This window comes from Apium graveolens, chromosome 6, assembly GCF_009905375.1.
Source record: "Apium graveolens cultivar Ventura chromosome 6, ASM990537v1, whole genome shotgun sequence".
Taxonomy (NCBI): Eukaryota; Viridiplantae; Streptophyta; class Magnoliopsida; order Apiales; family Apiaceae; genus Apium; species Apium graveolens.
This window is the reverse complement of record NC_133652.1, coordinates 156692328-156706915: the sequence shown is the minus strand read 5'-3', so window position 1 is coordinate 156706915 and position 14588 is coordinate 156692328. Positions and strand designations below refer to the sequence as shown.

Below are 14588 nucleotides of genomic sequence, written 5' to 3'. Positions count from 1 at the left end.
CGATATTCATGGTAATCACATCACCATCTTCAAGATCCAAATCCTTCACTAATGTATTCCAGCCTCTTCCAAGCGTACATTTATCGTCCATCACTTGCACATCTAATTGCCAATTCCTAAATCTAAGCTTTAAACATTATGCTTCATCCTTTTCCATTTATTATATTATTTATGAAGCTCCTTTTTCAATTCATGTCCATTAATTTTAACTAGATTATCATATTATAAGAGGTATATATGTTTATATATGTATAAATATAGTATAGACTATATCGTTCTAAAGTCATTACCAGAGTTTGCATCTCCTCAATATTGCCATTTCCCTTCACCTCAATCATGAATCCCTCAGGATCATGTTCAATTGCATTGTACATAGCAGAAGCGATATATCTTTCGGTAGCGTCGTGGTCACTACCAGATACAAATTCATCTAAATTCTGGTTCTTATACTTATTAGTTGTAAAAAACTCCAATGGATGAGTTTCTGGAGGAGTAATCACACTAGCCATATGATTGAAAAGGTAGACTCCAAAACTTACGTTTCCAAAATACTCAAATAGTAAAACTGAGTACATTTTCAGACCATTATATCTTAAAAATTTAGGTAAACCGCATTTTTTCTTCCTATACTTATCATATAATGTATTTCATACTATATTATTACACTTGAGGTGTACATGTTTGTCAAGTTGGTGACCAAACCTCTCAATGAAATAAGATGAAATCCTCTCCATATAGACATATATTTACTACATTAACCCAAAAAGCCATATATTTCAACAGTTTACTTTTCTAAACTGAAATTAAATAGCACTTTGACTTACAAATGCACCATCTTTGTCTTTTTCCACATTTCTACAAAGGAAGCTGCATATCGGCTTTCAGACTATTCCTACAAATAAATATAACACTCACAAATTCAAAAAGTACAGTATTTCTTTATAGTTTTTAAGACTTAAAATCTGATGCAATTTTACTTGTCTCATTTCCATCCGTCAATTTAGAATACGACATTTTCATTTACTGCAATTTAAAAGAAAAAGAAAGATAGTTCATTTATCATTATACAATCTATTTCAAGATTTCATCTTATCATAGATCATAAACATAATAATCAACAATAAATTATGCTGTCTTTTTTAAAAAGGTCATACGATCAAAGATAAGTGTTCAATGTATAATCGTCAAACAAAACATAAAACTATAATCTCTATTGAACAATGCGTCTTTTATTTAAAAACATGTGGATTTAAGAAAAGTATCTTATGTACAACATAGCATGCATAGTGCGGATGATACATGCACAGAGCTAAAATTGTTTGTTCTACCTAAGTCATATTTAATAAGGCATTTAATCCAAATTTTGAGATTAAACATTCTGGTCAGATTTCTTACTCTCACTAAAATTTTGAATCTTGAATTTAGGTCTTTGGTATCAAACATGCAGTTGAGCAAATTAAACTATAAACAATATGAATGTCCTTAGATCAATGAAGAATAATTGAATACAAAATGATGATCAACAGAAACACTTTTAACATTAATTAATTCCCGAATTGAGCCTTAAAATATAAACCCTGAACAATAATCAGTTATGAAACAACTAAAAAAAACAAAATAGAGTTACCTCCATTATCAATAATTGAATGGTTGAAGTGTAGCCGAGGTTCAGAACGGTCAAAGTCGAAGTGTAATCGGAGTTCGGAATGTTATTTGGATTCCGGTGTACGTGATACCTCTGTTTCAATGGATTGTGTTAGTTATGTCCAAATCCAACTCTAATGTGCCCAAATTCAATCAATTGGTGGACTTTATTATGTTCAATTAACATTTATGTCAATTTTTTTGTTATACCTATAGAATATAAAAAATATACATAAATGGACGTTTTTGAATATATTTTGGTTTTAACATATTTTTAAAAATATCTTTTTTAATATTTTAAAAATTCAATTACTCAATTCTTATATTTTAGTACCATTAATTTTAGAGTTCATTTATAAATATTAATAAAAAATCGTATCTTATATATGTCAATCCTATTTAATTCAAATCCACCAACAAACTTACGGTGGAACGTACAAATATATTGATCTTTACGTTTTCTTAATTAACAACATAAATAATACGTATAATTTACTTTGTCAAATGACATAATCTGAAAGAAAATTAAAAAAATGAAGAAATTTGGAGTGCGCGTAGCGCGGGCAAAAAGGCCCTAGTTCAAATATATTGGTCCTTGTGAAAAATTAAAATCTAAAGATAGAAATAAACAAAAATCTAGCAAGCTAAAAAATGGTTAAAATGGGAGTATAAAAAATAATTATGAAATGAAAAATAAACACATTAATTACATATAATTACTTTAGAGGTTACATAAATCAGTAAAAGGAACATTTAATACACATACCAAATTAACTATAATTTTATGGAAAAGAAAATTAAAAATATCTTTGAACACAGGAAAATAAAATTTAGATTTGAGAGTTTTAAATTGTAACCGAAAGCAATTAATAACAATTAAAATATAAAAATCTTGCTTAAATTAATACCTCTAATTTTGCATATTTTAATGCCAACTTAATCTACTAATTAAATGCCAAACAACTAGTAAAATCCACTTGATCTAATTTTAAGTACAAATCACATTCAAATTTAAATCTTGAAACAAATTACTTAAGAAGCCTAATCAAAAACTAAAACTAACAAAAAAATTATATTAAATCTATAAACATGGAAATATACATTTAGACTATTCATATACAATGTATTCAAAACTGCAGAATAAAGACATATTAAATGAAAATTAATACATGAATAAATCTCCATCAACAATTATGAAAAACAAACCAAAATTCACTTTCCTAACTCGGAACGGAACTTAGTGAGTCAACTGCTTGCAGTTTGAAAAATATTATAAAGACACATCTTAAAGGCATAAATAGTAATCAAAATATTCAAAATAAAACCTTAAAAACTAATAAAGATGAACAGAACGCATTATTAGTTATTATAAATATAACTGATACATCAATAATTTTTCCTAAAAATACAACATAAACATTTAATACAATTAATGATCATTAATTTTGTAAAAGTGAGCATGGATTCAAATATGGTCAAAAGATATAAACTATTAAAGTTAATCGGAATCAATTATAATAAAAAAATATGCATAAATCATGTAAATAATAACTCATGGTAACAAACATTTCAATTTAAAACGTAAATCATGCCTAAAAAATATAACTCACCTTTTTGTTCACAAATTGAAAATTGGTAGAAATTTTCAAATCTCAAATTACCTTAAAAAAGTATAATGCCCAAAAATCTAAATATGTTGTTATGAATCTATTATATATATAATAGAGCAAATAGGGGTTGGGTGAAATAATTTATTTCAAATTACTATTTTACCTCTCAATAATAAATACAAATAATTGTCAAATTTAATTCCATGTATTAATTACACTTAAGTCATTACTACTCATTATTAGTAAATATAAATAATTGTCATATTTAATAACATATATTAATTACACCTAACTCATTAGTATTAATAATTTTATATATGTAACCATTTATCATTGAATATTAACAACCTATAATTAGATATCTAAAATTTAATAATATTTGCCAGTATATATACTAAATTCTTATTTTTTTGAAGACTTTATATAAAATAAATTTATTTTCAGCAAATAAATTTAATATGTTAGCTAATCTGAAAATGACAATGTTAGTGTATCAAGTATTTAATTCAAGAAATATAATAGATATTCTCTTTGTATATGAATAAAAGGGTGGGTTATGAGGGGGGTTTATAATAAAATTGAGATTCTTATTATATGATTAAATCGAATATAAACTAAGACTGGTTTGAAGATTTTGAATATATATAATAAAACATTAAAATATTAAATTCATTACAGTTACATTAATATTTTATAATAGTAAGGTGAATCATTTTTCTTACATTAACCAATTTAAAGTTTTTTCAGAGGTATAAGTAAAAGAGCTATAAGATTACTGCAGTGGTATGGAAATCAAAAATTTCACCGATAAATTGCTACAAGACAACCAAACAATCTATTGAGCAAAATCGGAACATACACCATTTTTGCCATTTTAGATTAAAATCGATAATTTTCCGGTCAAAATTTGACGAATCAAACACACGATTTGAGGCTATGAAGAGAATAAAAGGAAGAAGAAATATACTCAGCATCGAGTTGGTGAAGATTGACGATTTTAAATGAAGAAATCAGACGGCTGCCGAATAGAAACTGAAAAGATAAAGGTAGAAGAAGAGAGATGCGTAAAGATGATTAAGACTCTTATTATTTTAATAAATAATGCACACAAAATAATGTTATAACTCAATATGGATGTATAAATGCAATTTTACACATCTCAAATATAATTATTTTACTTATATATTTTAAAAAGAATATAAAAATTTGTTCTATATTATTTCGATTTAGCATTTCGATAAATTCTCGATTTTTGATAAACCGTAAATCAGTAGTTCAACCAATTTAGTCCATTTTTCAATTTTCATTACCATTGATTACTGACCAATCTATTAATATATTTATCATAAATATGATGTATATTGAAAAATGTATTTATATTATCAGTTGTACAATATTATATTTAATGTGTCGGCTTTCATATCCAATCATTACATTTTCTATTATCGGAAGTAAGATTACCTCATATTCATTATATTTCATATCACTAATTGAAAAAAATGACATATATGACTTGTTTTCAGAATTTTTTAACAAAACTAACCGCATTATAAAAGTTGGCCAATTATGGCCTTTTTAATACCCTTTTATTGATTGCGTAATATTCTCTGCTCTTTGCTACTGGGGAAAGAGAAAAAAAAAGGTGAAAAACTAATAACTATCACATGTGATGTCAAATGGCTAGTGCAGTCTAATGTTCTAATAATAAGCTCACACATTCAATGAATGCTTATCAGAGTAGAATACGCATTCAAAGAATGCTTAACTAATATAATACTCCGACCCCATTTGCGTATTCAGTAAAATTATATAAATATAATATAGATTACTCTTATGACAAATGCGTAATATGTATTACCCTATTCTGGAATGCGTATCCCGCCGGCTAAAGTTGGCCACTTTTTTGAAACCGGCTACTTTTGTCATTCTCTTATTAAAAATGGGCTATTTTTGTCACTCACCCTCACTAATTGTAACATGTAAACAACTATAATAACTCTTTAATTAACTCATCAATATTTCATTTTTATGAGTTGTAATTATTTTCATGAGATATGTGTGCTTTCATTTCTATTATATTTTGATCGTATATTTTGATTTTATTTCCGCATATTCAATTCATTTTGAGAAAAAACACGTTAAGTAAGACATCGATCTCAATTTCATAAAGAGAGATATTTAGTTAATCGATCCATCCTGAAACAACATGAATATATCGTCGATAATTACAATCAAAATAACATCAATTCACGCACTATAAAAATGCCCGAGTATTGCACAGGCTATAGAGCTAGTTAGAATACTAAATTACAGACTAATGAAACTCTTTGATTCCACGTATATACATTCTTTGTTTCTACATCACCAAAGACTGCATAGACACATTCTTACTATAGTAATCAAGTTGTAAATATAAAATTACTCAAAATATAAAATCACCAGTGTAATATTCAGACCAAACAACCTAGCAAGTAGAAACACAACTTTATCCAGTAAAATAACAAAAAAAAGACTCAGTTCAAGTACTCAAATATGATTATATTGCAGAAAAGATTACTCAAATAGTAAGCTATATTGAAGTATAGGCCAAATTTAATACCAACTACAATGAAACAGGAACACTTGGATACACATCGATTTTAGAGTTGAAAGAAATACCAAAGTTGTGGAGTCAATACACACAACAAATCAAAAAACACATCAGATATTTGTTAAGATTTTAAGTTCGAGAGATCAACCAAGCTTGCAAATAACAATCACAGTCGATCAGAATTTAGAGAGGCGATTTGAATCGCAATTGACGTCGAGTTGATCGGAATCGAAGATTCGCGATGACCTCCTATGATTCTTGTATTTTTAAGTCCATAATTTTTTTATTTAAAAAAATATTAAAATTTGATGAAATAGTTTAAAGTGATTCTATAGTAGAATCATAGTAAAATCACGCTTATCCAAAATTATTTCACAGTAGAATAAAATTTAAAATCATTTTTTTTTCAAATTTCAGTTGTTAAACTTATTATATTTAAATATAATTATTATTCTACATTAGCAACAAATTTGATAAAATTTTATAATAGAATCAAGAATTATCTGCGGTTCTTATATAAATGGGTTCTTAAAAATATATTATAACCAAAACATGATTTTGTTTAGTTGTTGGGATAAAGCTTTTAAAAAAAACAGCCTAGCACTTTTCATTTTTTATTAAAAATTAAAAATTAAAATTATAAACTGCAAACGACTCTACCTCTTGGCAAAAACACATGCCCTCCAAGAAACTCTTTCCTTCACCCTACATACTAAAAAATATATAAATTAATTAAAAATAAAGTCATATAGACAAGCTATACATCCAATCATCCATCTCATACCGAAATTCCCAAACTCAGCACACTTGCACGCCATAAAAACCTACTTCATTGACCATTTATATCAAAAACATATTTGAATCGCAAAATTATGAAATAATTAAGATAAATAAAAAATATTAAAACTAATACCATAAATTTCAAAAAAGTATTTATTTTATTTTATAATTTACCTTTCATAATAAAAAGTAAATATAATAATAATAATATGATAATAAATATTAAAATTAAACCGTGTATCGCACGGGTTAGAAGCTATTTTATTTTAATTTAAGTGAAATAGGTTATGATTGGTTGGTTGCTTAATATTTTATTACAAAATAGTTAACACGACTTTCAAAAACATTATTAATATTAAAAATAAGAAAAAATATATATCTTTGACTCTTCTAAATTTATTCAAATTAAAATTCTCCCCGGTCAGAGTCTAATTATTTAATAATTAATTAATTCTTAATAGTTAACAACACATATAATATTTTTAAAAATTAAATTAAAAACACGTGAAATTGAAAAAATAACACAAAACTTAGACCCGTTTCACAATCTTAAGTACTCCAACAATTACCTATCTTTAAGAAACATTAGTAACAAAAAAATGGATGTACACTAAAATTTTAATTATAAAATAAAGAGTGTATGGTGTAAGTATTAAAACATGAGTAACGCTGTCTAAATTTTAATATCTCGCGGTCTTAATATTACAATATAGATATGTGATAGTATTATTAAATATAAATATTTAAGAATCGGTATATTCAATATGAACAGTATTTTAAAATTTAATATTATATATATATATATATATATATATATATATATATATATTATTGAAAGTTGTCCCACATTGTTTGTAGGAGGTACAAATATGAATTCGTATAGTAGCGACACGGAACGGACAATATCATATTAATATAAAGTTAGGCTTGTTTAACAAGCCTAACAAGTGATATCAGAGCTCCAGGTTATAACGGTCCATAATAATCACAAATGGGCTCACACAATGGATTAAGGAAGAAAGAGATGTGTTATCCCATGATGCGCTTAAGGGAGGTAGTCCCGTGATTGTTACGCTACTTGAAAGGCACATCCAAGTTTGCACTATATTTTAGTAAGATATATGTTATCTTGGAAGCGTTCTTGGATGCAAATTTGGGTGTATGTCTGGATATAAGAAAAAATATAACGGGTTATATTTTTACTTTGGGTGGCACCGCACTTAGTTGGATGTCTCGACTTCAAAAGAGTGTTTATCTTTCAACCACAGAAATATAATATATGGCTACCTTTGGAGTTAGCAAGGAGATGATTTGGTTAAAAAAATCTAAAGGAGTTGGGCAAGAAACAAGCGTACAATGCTTTGTATAGCGACAGTCAGAGTGCCATTCATCTTGCGAAGAATCCTGTATTTCATGTTAGGACGAAGCATATCCCGCTGTAATATCACTTTACAAGAGAGTTGATTAGGAATGGTATTTGTCATTGAAAAAATCATTGATATGTTGACTAAGGTGGTTACCAATGAAAAGTTGAAATTTTGTCTAGTTTCAACTGACCCTTAAAATTGATTGATGAGAAGGCATTATACTAGTTAGAGTTATTGATTGAAGTATTGATTTTACTAGATTTACAAGAGTGAAATAATGATGTGGTCAGACTCCAAGTAGGAGATTATTGGGTTTGTGAAGTCTATTAATTAAGCACATAAAAATAGACTATTCAGATGAATTAGCCTACTTTTCAGATTTAGACTATAATTTGAGTTAGTCTTAGTTTCTTCTCTTATAAATATTCTCATGTAATTATAAAATCATAACACAACATAACGTGAGAGATCAATACAAAATTAGTACGACTTGCGGAGTAGAAATTTTTGAACCACATAAATCTCTATCTTGTGTGATTGTCTTTTATTTTAGTATTTTTATTTATTCACTTTGGGGTTTGTTTTCGTTGTTGTATACTTAATAAGTGAAATCAGAGCTTCGGGTTATAAAGGTCCAAAACAATCTCAGATGGGCTCCCACGATGAACTTAGGAAGATGTGGATGGGATACCCCAGGATGAGCTTAAGGGAGGCAGGATGACCTTTCAATTTGGGCCTAGGGGGAGGCAAATAACCAGATTGACTTCCTATATAGGGGGAGTCAGATTACACACTCAAGAGGTAGATTCGGCAGTTGTCGAGCCCAATGTGTGAAATAAAGATTGTTTGGAGTTATCCATATTGTTTATATGAGGGGCATATTGCTAGTTAATAAGCATCCAATGTAATTCCATTAGTATGATGTCTTTTGGGAGTTACCGAAAAAAAATCCGTGCGGACTCAGCACAGAGCGAACAATATCAAACTAATATGAAATGGCATGCTTGAAAAGTCCAACATATATTATAATATTTATTTTCTAAATAATTTTAATCTATAAAGTATTCGCTAAAGTATGGTATTAGTTGAAAAAAATTATAACATCTTGTAAAATATTTACAAAACAAATAATTTAGTGATAGATATAAAACATATAATCGATGTAATATAGTACATGATTAAATATTAATGACTAAAATCTGGAGATAAGACTAGTAGGTTTTTTCACGCCTCAGCCAGGACTCGAAAGAGGACAAATCAAATTCACAGGTTAAGGAATGTTGAAGGAGTGTGGCAGGAATGGGATGCAGAGATGGAGGACCTAATCGTAAACTACTACAAAGATCTGTTCAGCAAGTCTCAAACAAGATGGAAGGAAATTTTGGAGCAGGTGACACCAGCAATCACACATGATCAAAATGCATATATGCTAAGGCTAGTAACGAAAGAGGATGTAAAAGCTGTTCTTTTTCCAAGACATCCAAACAAGGCTCCGGGCCCGGATGGGATGATGTCTTTTTTTTAATCAGAAATACTGGTCAATTATGGGACAAGATATAGTAAATATGCTGCAAGATTTTTTTCAAGGAAGGTAATATACCGCAAGATTTGAATGAAACAAATGTTGTCCTAATTTCTAAAAAGAAATGCCCAACGGAAATAAGTTATCTGAGGCCTATATCTTTATGCAATATACTGGTAAAGGTATTTACAAAGGTGATGGAAAATCACATGAAAGAATTCTTGAAAGATGTTGTGGCTGAAAATCAGTGTGTGTTCATACCTGGAAGATTGATTACGGACAATATAGTGATAAGTTATGGGGTAATGCATTACCTGAAATGTAAAAGAAGGGGCAGGGAGGGTTTTAAGGCATTGAAACTCGACATGAGTAAGGCCTATGATAGAATTGAATGGGATTATTTACGGGCAATCTTAAATAAGATGGAATTTTATGAATGGTGGATTCATTTAATTATGCAGCGTGTTAGCTCGGTTTCTTGTCAAGTTGTGCCTGGTATGAGGGAAATAGGTCTGATTGTGCCAAGTAGGGGAATCCGTAAAGGGATCCACTGTCCCTCTACTTGTTTATTCTATGTGCTGAGGGGTTATTAACATTAATTCACAAGTATGGAAATATGAAACGGATTCATGGGATAAAAATTTACAGAATAGCTCTTAAAGTCACATATATGCGATTTGCGGATGATACCTATATTTACTGCAAGGCGAACATGGGGGATGCAACCAATTTGTTGAATTTGTTGACCGTCTTTGAAAGGGAAATGGGTCAGAAGATGAACTTAACCAAATCATCTGCGTTCTTCAACTCAAATATAATAAGCTCGAGTAAGAATGGGATTTTTGAAGCTTTGCATATGCAGGAAGCGGGTGAGAGATGCACATATCTGGGTCTATAAATATTATGGGTCGTATTAAATTTGTGGTTCTGGGCTATTTAAAGGACAGAGTAGAGCAAAAGGTACGTAACTTGGATGAGAGGTATATCTCACGATCAGGAAAGGAAGTTTTGGTTAAGAAAGTGGCTCGAACAATGCCCAACTATGCTATTAGTGTATTTCTCTTGCCCTAGGGTGTTATCAAGGATATAGAAAAGGTGTTTGTGACGCCCCCAATCCGGGGTCAGGGATTTAGGAAGTCACGTTGTCTTGAATCCCATTTCAATAATTATCTTATACAATTATATAATTAACTCACGCATTTACGACCCCACACTTACCATTATACACAATCACAAGTTATAGTCTTGGAAACGAAATCAACATTACTAGAGATATAAATCCACAGAATGATAGTTATTACAATCCAAAAACAATTAAGTTATATCACGGGTGTAACCTCTACATGAGACTAGACAGGCGACCAAATAAAAGGTTGTTCAAGAATAACTTGCATAAGTCATACTTATATATGAATCAGCCCAAAATAACTGGAAATTGAACCAGCGCATACGTTCTCATGTGGCATCGCCCCAAACAGTCAACGAAAAAGCTGCGTGTTTCCAATGCGCTTTCTGGCTGTCAACTTGCGGATCAGCATCTTGCTTAACTGTTGTATTGTGACAATTTTTAAAGGAAAACAAGTGTGAGCTATATGCCCAAGCATAATAATCAACAATATGAAAAGACTGTTAAAGGAATTATATTATTCCGTGTAATAATATATGTTCAAAGTAGTTTTCCACGTGATACACACCTATTTTCAAAGCAACATCTTTTATTGACTCACTTATTATGCGAATACCTTTTTAGTAAACCCATCACCTAGGCTTGGGTTACGGTATTGCATATCAATTCCATGTAGAAAACTATTAGGACATTCACTGGAGCCGTACGATACGATGATCAGTTATATAACAGAATGTTATTACTGTTTTCTACTAGTAGAGGGACGACTTTCTTACTCCCGGTTGTCACCCTGGCCACATTCGGGCATCCTATGCTTCCCCTTTCTCTAGGGTATATTTTGCATACTTCGCATGTCCATCGGTATTCATGGTACCTTCTCATACGGTAAGAACTAGTAGTCTTCATAGTACACAAAGTATTGGAGTCTACCCCCACCTTGTTCTTTTAAGAGTCCTATCATATATATGAAACTGATTTTTTAAGTTCCCCAAGCTCAGAGCTTGTTGATAGGTATAGTTCATCTTATATATATATAGATATGTACTCCCGAGAATTTTTGGGGAAGTACTATAATAAATGTGAGTTGACCACTGTTAACAAATAAATATTTAACGGGGAGTTTATTTTGACATTATCGTCAAAATATTTAAAATAAGTCAAAATATTTAAAATAAGTCAAAATAATATATTTCGAAGATTTCAAGATACTTGAATGATTTTCTGAAATTCAGAAAATATTTTAAAATAGGATTTATGAATTTTTAATCATATAAAATTCTTTCATAAATATTTAATAATTAATAATGAATATTAAATATTTAAACCTCGAATAATTCTCTTTTAAATGAACATTTGAATAATATTCCTCAACTGATTTATATTTAAATAGAATCAGCTAAATCTTTAATAAACATTTAATGTTTGAAATTAATAATTAAATAGATATCTATAGATACTTTCTCTTTTAAATGTATATGTGAAAGAATATTCATCGGTTAAATAATATATAAGGTGAATACGATTTTTGGAAATCGTTTAATAAAATTCGAGATATTTAATAAACCGCAAGGGGCATCGAGTCCCTTGAAGTATTTACTTCAATCATAAAATAGATAAGGAACTATTAATCCCAAACGTCTCCGGAATACTTTCGGATATATAAGTAAATTATACCGACCGACTCTCAGTCTAAAATATATATACCACCCTACTCGCTAGTGTTAACACTTATAAATCGAAACTTTACTATATCACAATCAATATTGTCTTATAATATTTCATAACTGAAATTCAGGGTAATCATGTCATCATGCATATATACAGTACTTCATTTTTATAACACAATAGTAATCATGAGTAAGGTTCGTAAACTTGCCTGGTGGTTTCGAGGTGGAGGGTGCTCAAGAGTTGGTCCGGAAATCTATAAATAAGAATATTATCATTTCATTAGACTTTAATCTTACTTAACGTCACTTTGTTAAATACGCAAAATTAATGATGGTTTAATACGACCCATCTTACTCTCTTCATTTTATTAGAGCATTAATAGTTATCATTCTTGATTAAAACCTTAATCATTATCTTCCACTTCACTTATTCAATTTATAAGTCGTCTACTCTCGCAACTTCTAAGGAATTTTACTTGCGCGACCTCGGTTTCAGTATTTTTATAAAGATGAAAAATTAATATTTTCACTTGAAATTTTTATGGCACTTCATTCACTCAATAACCCAGTCTCTGTTAAATTTTCATATTTTTAAGTGATTTTAAGTCGATTTACACTCTCAAAATTGGTAATTCATAGCATTTTTTATCGCGTAATTTACGGTTACTAAAACGGACCTAACTTAAAAAAACCGTAAGTTTGAATCGAGCGAATCAAGTGCCTAAACGATCCTCACGACAAGCTCTATTATGTACAAGTTTTATATTTCAAGAAATTACAGTTAATTTACTCAGTGTTTCTGCAGAAAGCTAAGTTGTCTAAAAACGGACATTGGCCTATTTGGGTACATCTTATAAGTCAGCTTATGACTTATAAGTCCGCAACAGCTTATTGATGATTATTTGTTGAACCAACTTATAAGTTGAATTTATAACTTATAAGCTTATAAGTTGAATGTTAGCTCAACTTATTTTAATTTTTCACCTTTTTATTAACTTAAGTTTTAAAATAAATTTTTCTAAATATCAATTTAATTTAAAATTCACGAATTAATATAGTTATATTTAAAAACTTATTTATTTAAGTTAAAAAAGTTCTGACTTCTAAGTGAAATTATCCAAACACTTATATAACTTATAAGTATTTATCTATTTATCACTTGTAAGTCACTTATTCATTTTAAGTCATATGTTACTTAGTTTAAGATTTTCCCAAATGGGCACATTATAACGACATAGTCGTTATGATTCATGGTTTCGATTAACACCAATCCATCACTAATTATCCAATATTCAATAATCAGTCATTTAACAACTTAGCTATCTCAAGAACTCAAGATTTTGGTTCATCAATCATCACCTCTATCAAATTAATCTATTCACAACGATCAAATCAACACATACTCACTACAACGTAACCTACATCCAAGATCTATAACTTTCTTGAAAAAGTTCTTATTAAATAAAGTTTGAAAGAAAGCTTTTATACCATTTTTGGGTTTTTGGAAGGTCTCTCTTGGATGGGTGATACTTGATATATCCTTAGATGAGCTTAAAGATCCTTAATCAACCAAAAAATTAACAAAATTAACTTGTTGTCACTATTCATCATCATCTTCAACAATTTATTCATCTAAGATAAACTCAAAGGAATGAGGTGAAAGATTTAATTTACCTTAGTTTGATAATATGGAAGCTTGAGAATTAATTGGGGAATTGATAATATGTCAAGCTTGAGATTTTGATTTTTTTTGGTGTTAGGGCCGAATTGAATGAAAGAGGGAGAAGAGAGAGTTGGCTCGCTTCCTTTCTTGACTTTGGTCACTTTATTTGGTATAATTGATATTTGTATGACTTGTGGAAAATAACAAGCAAGATTTTCTAAGCCTAATAGCTAGCTTAGTACATATGCATCATCATCTTCCACTATTCACTCAACCAAAGAACTATGCTTCTTACTTTGGTTACTATTTGATCCATCGATCTTGTTTATTTTGGTACTAATTTGGTTTGCATGATTTTGCATGGGAGCTTGCATGAATTTGTCTCGTTTATTTAATCACTTACGTACTTACTTGGTCGCTTCCTCAGAATTGTGATAAACTTTCGTTTTTCGTAAGTGATTCGTGGGGTAATCCTTTCTTATGAATCCTTATATTTTATAATCTTGTACTTGTATTTTATTCGTAGGATTTTAAATCTTTGGTCGTAGTGCGATTCTCGTATTTCTTGATATTTCGTAAAATAAGATCATTTTGAAATATTATTTTTTTCGAGACCTAA

The 14588-nt window shown here is 29.3% G+C and overlaps 1 long non-coding RNA gene across 1 annotated transcript; it reads right to left on the bottom strand.

The window, feature by feature from the left end:
• Positions 1–10812: 10812 nt before the first annotated feature.
• On the bottom strand, positions 10813–14117 carry LOC141664143 (uncharacterized). Its single transcript, XR_012551850.1, has 4 exons — positions 13981–14117; positions 13795–13866; positions 12516–12560; positions 10813–11060 (listed from the first exon to the last, which is right to left on the bottom strand). It is a non-coding gene; the product is annotated as an uncharacterized LOC141664143 (long non-coding RNA).
• Positions 14118–14588: the final 471 nt, after the last annotated feature.